The sequence below is a fragment of the Myodes glareolus genome, chromosome 17 (genome assembly GCF_982192425.1).
Source record: "Myodes glareolus chromosome 17, mMyoGla1.1, whole genome shotgun sequence".
In the NCBI taxonomy this organism is placed as follows: Eukaryota; Metazoa; Chordata; class Mammalia; order Rodentia; family Cricetidae; genus Myodes; species Myodes glareolus.
This window is the reverse complement of record NC_142042.1, coordinates 7,146,247-7,152,246: the sequence shown is the minus strand read 5'-3', so window position 1 is coordinate 7,152,246 and position 6,000 is coordinate 7,146,247.

Below are 6,000 nucleotides of genomic sequence, written 5' to 3'. Positions count from 1 at the left end.
ATGGTATGTTGCTAATCTGGCCAATAAACCACAATAGAGAGATCTTTCTTGTGAGTCTTGGGTGAAATAAGTTACCTACTATATTCAGAGCAGCTCCCAAGGACTTCCAGCCATGTCTGAGATCCTACTGTTTTTTTAAAATAATCTTAATATATAGCTCTCATATTTCATCTCAAAATAAAAATTGAAAAACCAAGAATTTTTTAAAAGTCGGGCTGACTCTTGTAAAGAGGAATTGGGACAAAGAACTTTTTTTTGGCACTTTGGGGGCTTAACAATGAACTACTGTTGGGGAAGCAAATGATACTCAAACAACACACTCCTTAACAAACCTACTTTAGTGAAGAATTTAAACAACAGCGAAGCCTTTGCCTTGGGAAATGGAGCAGAGCCAAGTCCAGCTTCACTGCTGTTTTCAGTCTTTCTCAAAATGCCCACAATTTTGTAGGCGATTCAAGAGTTCACACTTACAAGGCATTAAAAATTGTGTTTAATATGTAGGCATTTCTAGTCAAAACAGTTGACTTTTTCACATTATCAGAAAGAGGACATGCCCGTAATGCACTAGGGTATAAAATAAAAATCGTTGTCACAAGAGCAGAGTCATGCGAGAACTAGCAAGAGAAGGAGCGCAGAGGGTATTTTAAAGGGCAGTCTCAGTGCAGTTCTGTAAGTAACTCCCATTTGCAATGGTACTTGGACAGCTCAGAGAGTTTTAATGGGGACAACACTGACCCACCTTTTAGGCTCTTGGGGCAACTTAGGACATTGTTCAGAGCCATGATAAACTTCCTCTGTCTAGGAATGGGGAGGAGCCAAAAAGGTTGGAATAGAAAATACGGGGAAGAAAGGGAGGTGGTATCGCTGCTGGCTTCATCTCTTGATGTATCATCTTCAGCGTTCCATCCAGCATCACCTGCACCACCACACGGCCCACCGCAGCAGGACACTGCTCTTCGCTCTCCCTTCAGCTAGGTTTTTCCCCCTGTGTTTGGTCAGAGAAGGGAGAGATGGTTAGAAAATGGAGAGCAAGAAAGCATGTCCAGGCCTCTCTCACTCCCTGGAGCCTCAGGGCTGCAGATAATGAGTCCACAGTGTAGGTCTGTGGGAAAGAGCCCCTCTGCCGTCACTTCTCACCGGGAAGCTTTGGCTGTGGTGACAGTTCCCGCCAAGGAAGTTCATCTCTTGGGTTCTCGGATCACCACACCCTCACAGTAATCTCTGAGCCCCGAAGGTGCTGGGAATTTCTAGCTGGCTGACATATGCCTTCATTCTGTTATTAGCCTTCTCATCCTTCTCATAATTCCATAATTAAATGTCTATAATTTCCTCACTTAAGTGACTAAGGTTGCCTCACAGCTTCATCTTTCTTGCCTTTCCCTACACAGTGAAATGGTCGCTTAAGCGATCCTCAATTAGCATTTAGTGCCTCAAGGTCACATCCTATCAGCCTCATAGCTTTTCTAACCATGCCCTGTTATCTCTTCAAAATATTATTGAACATAAATTATGTGTAGAAACTCCACTGATAAATCCCTGACCATGAAAATCTCTGTAACCAAGTATGTGCCTTGTGTTAAACAGCTGACATATAGTGTAATAATTTAAGGACAAGGCCACTAAAGACAACACTTAGAGAACCATGAGGAGGCAAAGACACTTGCCTCTCGTGGCACCAAGGTAAAGCATGGCGGCAGGAGCAAGACACTGTCTTATCAATTCAGGAAGTTGAGAAAGAATAAGAAGTGAGCCCAGGCTAAAAAATACCAAGAACTCAAAATACAACCCTCACAGTCTTCAGAACATACCCGCCTCATACAGTGACGTAAGGCTCCATTTTCTAAAGGCCACCACATTACCAAACAGCGCCATCAGCTAGGGATCAAGTGTTGAAATAGGCCCATGGGATCTGTTTATATTCAAACCACATCTCACCTTGAACTACCAACCTCCTGAATTCTCGGGCCTTGGCCTTCAAAATAAGAGTCATGCCCTTCATTTTTTGATCCTGAGACACAGGATAAGGATGGTCACATGACAGACCCCAGTCATCCAGTTTTCAGATGCCTACTGAGGAATGCCCCTTCATAATTATGTTCGTAATTCTCTCTCTCTCTCTCTCTCTCTCTCTCTCTCTCTCTCTCTCTCTCTCTCTCATCAATCAGTCCTTGTACCTTTCTGTCAATCTCTATTTATTGTGTTTTTCTTGTTGTGTTTTTCTGAAGAACCCTAACAAGTAACCAATTCTAAGAAGTCTGAACTTAGAACAGTGTAACTGAAAAGAATCCATTACAAACTTTTATGGTTCAAATACTGACAGGAAATAAGGGTATATTCTCACTCTTAGTGCAATTAGTTCTATCAGTCAATTTTCAAACTACTAGTTTCTATTCAGTTATCTCATAACAACTGTAGGTTAAAACTGAGAAAGTATGACAGTGGAAGCATATGTTTTCTCCTGTTTCACAACTTTCCAAACGATGCTCATGCATAGTTGGCTTCAAAACTTCATTATCCAAACTTTGTAACCATGAAGTCACATTTATAAAAGCATGAGGTGGGAGCCCACACCAAATATTGTAAGTTGTATTTTCATTTTTCAGGAAATCTTCAGGTTGATAGAGACACCTGGTAAAGTAGCAAGGTGTCTGAAAAATAAGTTGTGTTTTGCACAAGAATAACTAAATATTACACCAGACATGGTGTTTTCCAACACTTTCACATAATCAATACCAACAGCAAATGTTCTATCCTGAAAATAATTCACATGTTATATAACATAATGGTTTTAAATGTTTTGTCTAGAGTTACAAATCTCAGCAGGTTTTTTAGAATTAATGCATCACCTCTCTTTCCCTTTGTCCCCCCAGCCTGTCCTATGTCCTCTCTCTCAGGTTGCTCTCCTGTCTTCTCTCCCCTCACAGTGATGGTCTCTTTCTTTCTTCTTACTGTTGACATACCTTTTTACTCAAACCTCAGAAGTAGCTCTTCTGCATCTCTTCACATTGCAGAGCATTGGCCACTAGGGGGCAGATATGACCAAGACATTTAGTATGTTTCTACCAAGTATTTAAATTTTAACTGATTTGAAATAGTGCCTTTTCATAGTCAAAGGTATATGTGGTAAATTTCATGACAAATAAAAGCCCTGAAATTTATTTGATAACTCAGCTTTTAGTCTTTCTTTTTTATGAGCTATCAAATATTATCTTTGTTCTCAATTATAATCAAATTAGATTGACAATAAAGGGGCATAGCACACTGTGAGTTCATGATTGTACAAGACGGGCAGTAGCTGCTAATACCTTAGTCTGTACTTTTGAGTGCAAGTACTGATAGTCTTGTGGAATATATTTATTAATAGTTTCATTTTAGAAAAGAAATCTTTGAAAAGTACTGTAAAAAAGAGGCTGCTCATTCATTTCCCAGCCACCCAGACCCAAATAATCACACAGAAACTATATTGATTACAACACTATTTGGCCAATAGGCGTATTCCTAGCTAGCTCTTACATCTGAAATTAACACATTCTATTAATCTGTGTATCACCATGAGGTTGTGGCCAGCCAGTAAGGTTCCAGTGGCATTTTTCTCTTTCAGCAGCTACATGGTGTCTCCCTGACTCCCCCTATTCTCCCTCTCTCTCTCTCTCTCTCTCTCTCTCTCTCTCTCTCTCTCTCTCTCTCTTTCTCTCTCTCTCTCTCCCTGTTCTGATTTCCCACCTGCCCTAATTCTGATAAGCCATTGGCCAAAACAGCTTTGTTCATTAGCCAATAAAAGTAACACATATACATATACAGAAGGATATCCTGCATCATTTACCCTTTTCTGTCTAATTAAAAAGGAAGGTTTTAACTTTAAGATAGTAAAGTTACATATAACAAAACAGGTGTCAAATAAGAATTACAGTTACAATATTTCTTCATGAGTTTAAGTTTTCATATCTGATTTATCTTTTATCATAACTAAGGAGACTAAGATTATAAGTATCTGTTTCAACTCAATCAAAGACCCCAGAAGATATAATATTACTTAAGTAAACAGGAAGTGGATTTTAAGCAACTTCTAAAACTCTAGAGTTGACAGAGACATCTCACTTCCTGGACAGTCACCCAAAGTTCTTCTACAACGTTGGGGCATTCATCTTCAGCCTACAGGCTTATAGTATCTGGCACATTTTCCATGAAGCAAGAAATTTGAAAGACTGTTTTGCCTATATTGGCAGTTTGTCGGTTATTTTCTTCTGTGTCCTGAAAAGTTTCTGGCAGTTTCCTCTGAGAAGCAGGAACCCTGAAGGACCATAATGATATGGGATGTCCTTCTGTATGTGTTGCTTTTATTGGTTAATGAATAAATCTGCTTTGGTCAATGACTTAGCAGAGTAAAGCCAGGCAGGAAATGTATAGAGGGCACGCAGAATCAGGTAGATGCTTTGTAGTTGCTGAAGGAGAAAGATGTCAGAACTTACTGGTAACCCACAGCCTTGTGGCAATACACAGGTTAATAGAAATGGGTTAATTTAAGATGTAAGAGCTAACTAGAAACACACCTAAGCTATTGTCCAGACAGGGTTGTAATTAATATAGTTCATGTGCAATTATTCAGGTCTGGGTGACCAGAAACCAATGAGCAGTCTCTGTTTACAAAGTACTGCAAGATGGGTGTCTCAGGGTTTCTGTTGCTTTGAGGAAACACCATAACCATGACAACTCTTATAAAAGAAAGGATTTAATTGGGACTGACTTACAGATTTGTAGGTCTAGTCCATTGTTGTCACAGTGGGGAGCAAAGCAGTGAGGAGGCACACATGAGGCTGGAGAAGGAGCTGAGAGTTCTACATCTGGGTTGGCAGGCAGCAGGAAGACAAGGACCCTGGATCTGGCTTAAGCACTTAAAACCTCAAAGCCCAGCCCAGTGACACACTTCCTCCAACAAGGCCACACCTCCCTATGAGCCTATTGGGAACATTTTCATTCAATCCACCTCGAAGGATGAAATTATCATTTTATATTTATATTTTATTTATTTATTTATTTATTTATTTATTTATTTATTTATTTATTTATTTATTTTCCTGCCAGGGTCGAGCCTCAGCTTGAGTTCAGGTCCTGAAATGGGGAAGGGATGTGGCTGAAAGAAAGAAATTCGTCCACCAGGTGGATTGTACTCAACTAGCCCCAAATAGCTCAAGCCATCATTATTTATACCTTAACAGAGTTTTTTTTCTACCAGGGTTACATGAATAGCTTTATTATTGGCACCTCTTTTTGACTTTTAAGATATACATTGTCTTTTAAGAAACAGATCATAATTATTATTAAAGCCCCCATTGTTTCCCTTTATGCTTCCCCAGATACACTTTCCCACCCCCATGTAACCTCCTTCTAGATGCAAAGTTCAGCATTTTTTCACGTTCCTACCTAAATATGGAACCAGTACAAGATGTTTGTGCAGCACTCACATCAGCTGGCAGCTACTGGCAGCTACAAAGTTACAAAGTGATAGATGTGGGCACAACACTTTAAGGACAACAAGATTCAAACCCAAACAATTCTTTCATGTCTACAAAATAAGAAGGTCCCATCTCTCGATCTCTCTGTAAAAGGCAGACTTTGATAAGGCGCTCTTTTCCCATCTCACTATACCCTACCTCTTCCACCTATATAAGCACTTGTGTATGATAAAGATGGGTCTATCTATCCCACAATTACATTGCATTTCTCCCCCATTGGATCATACCAGATCCTATCTCTGATTCTACATGCTTGGTGTCCAGGGAACTTACTCTCAACAGTTGACCCTATGTGCACCCCATGACTTTTTCCCTATTCTGTGCATGCCTTACTCCCCTTTCCAGAACTGTGAGTTGTGATGTTCCAAGTGTTGTTTTCTCCTGTGTACCTAACCGTCTCTATTGTGTCAGAAAAGTTCCCAGGATTAGGAGTTGTTAGTAATTCCAAATAAGAGATTTGAGAAGCGCTGACCCCTGCTGAATCTTA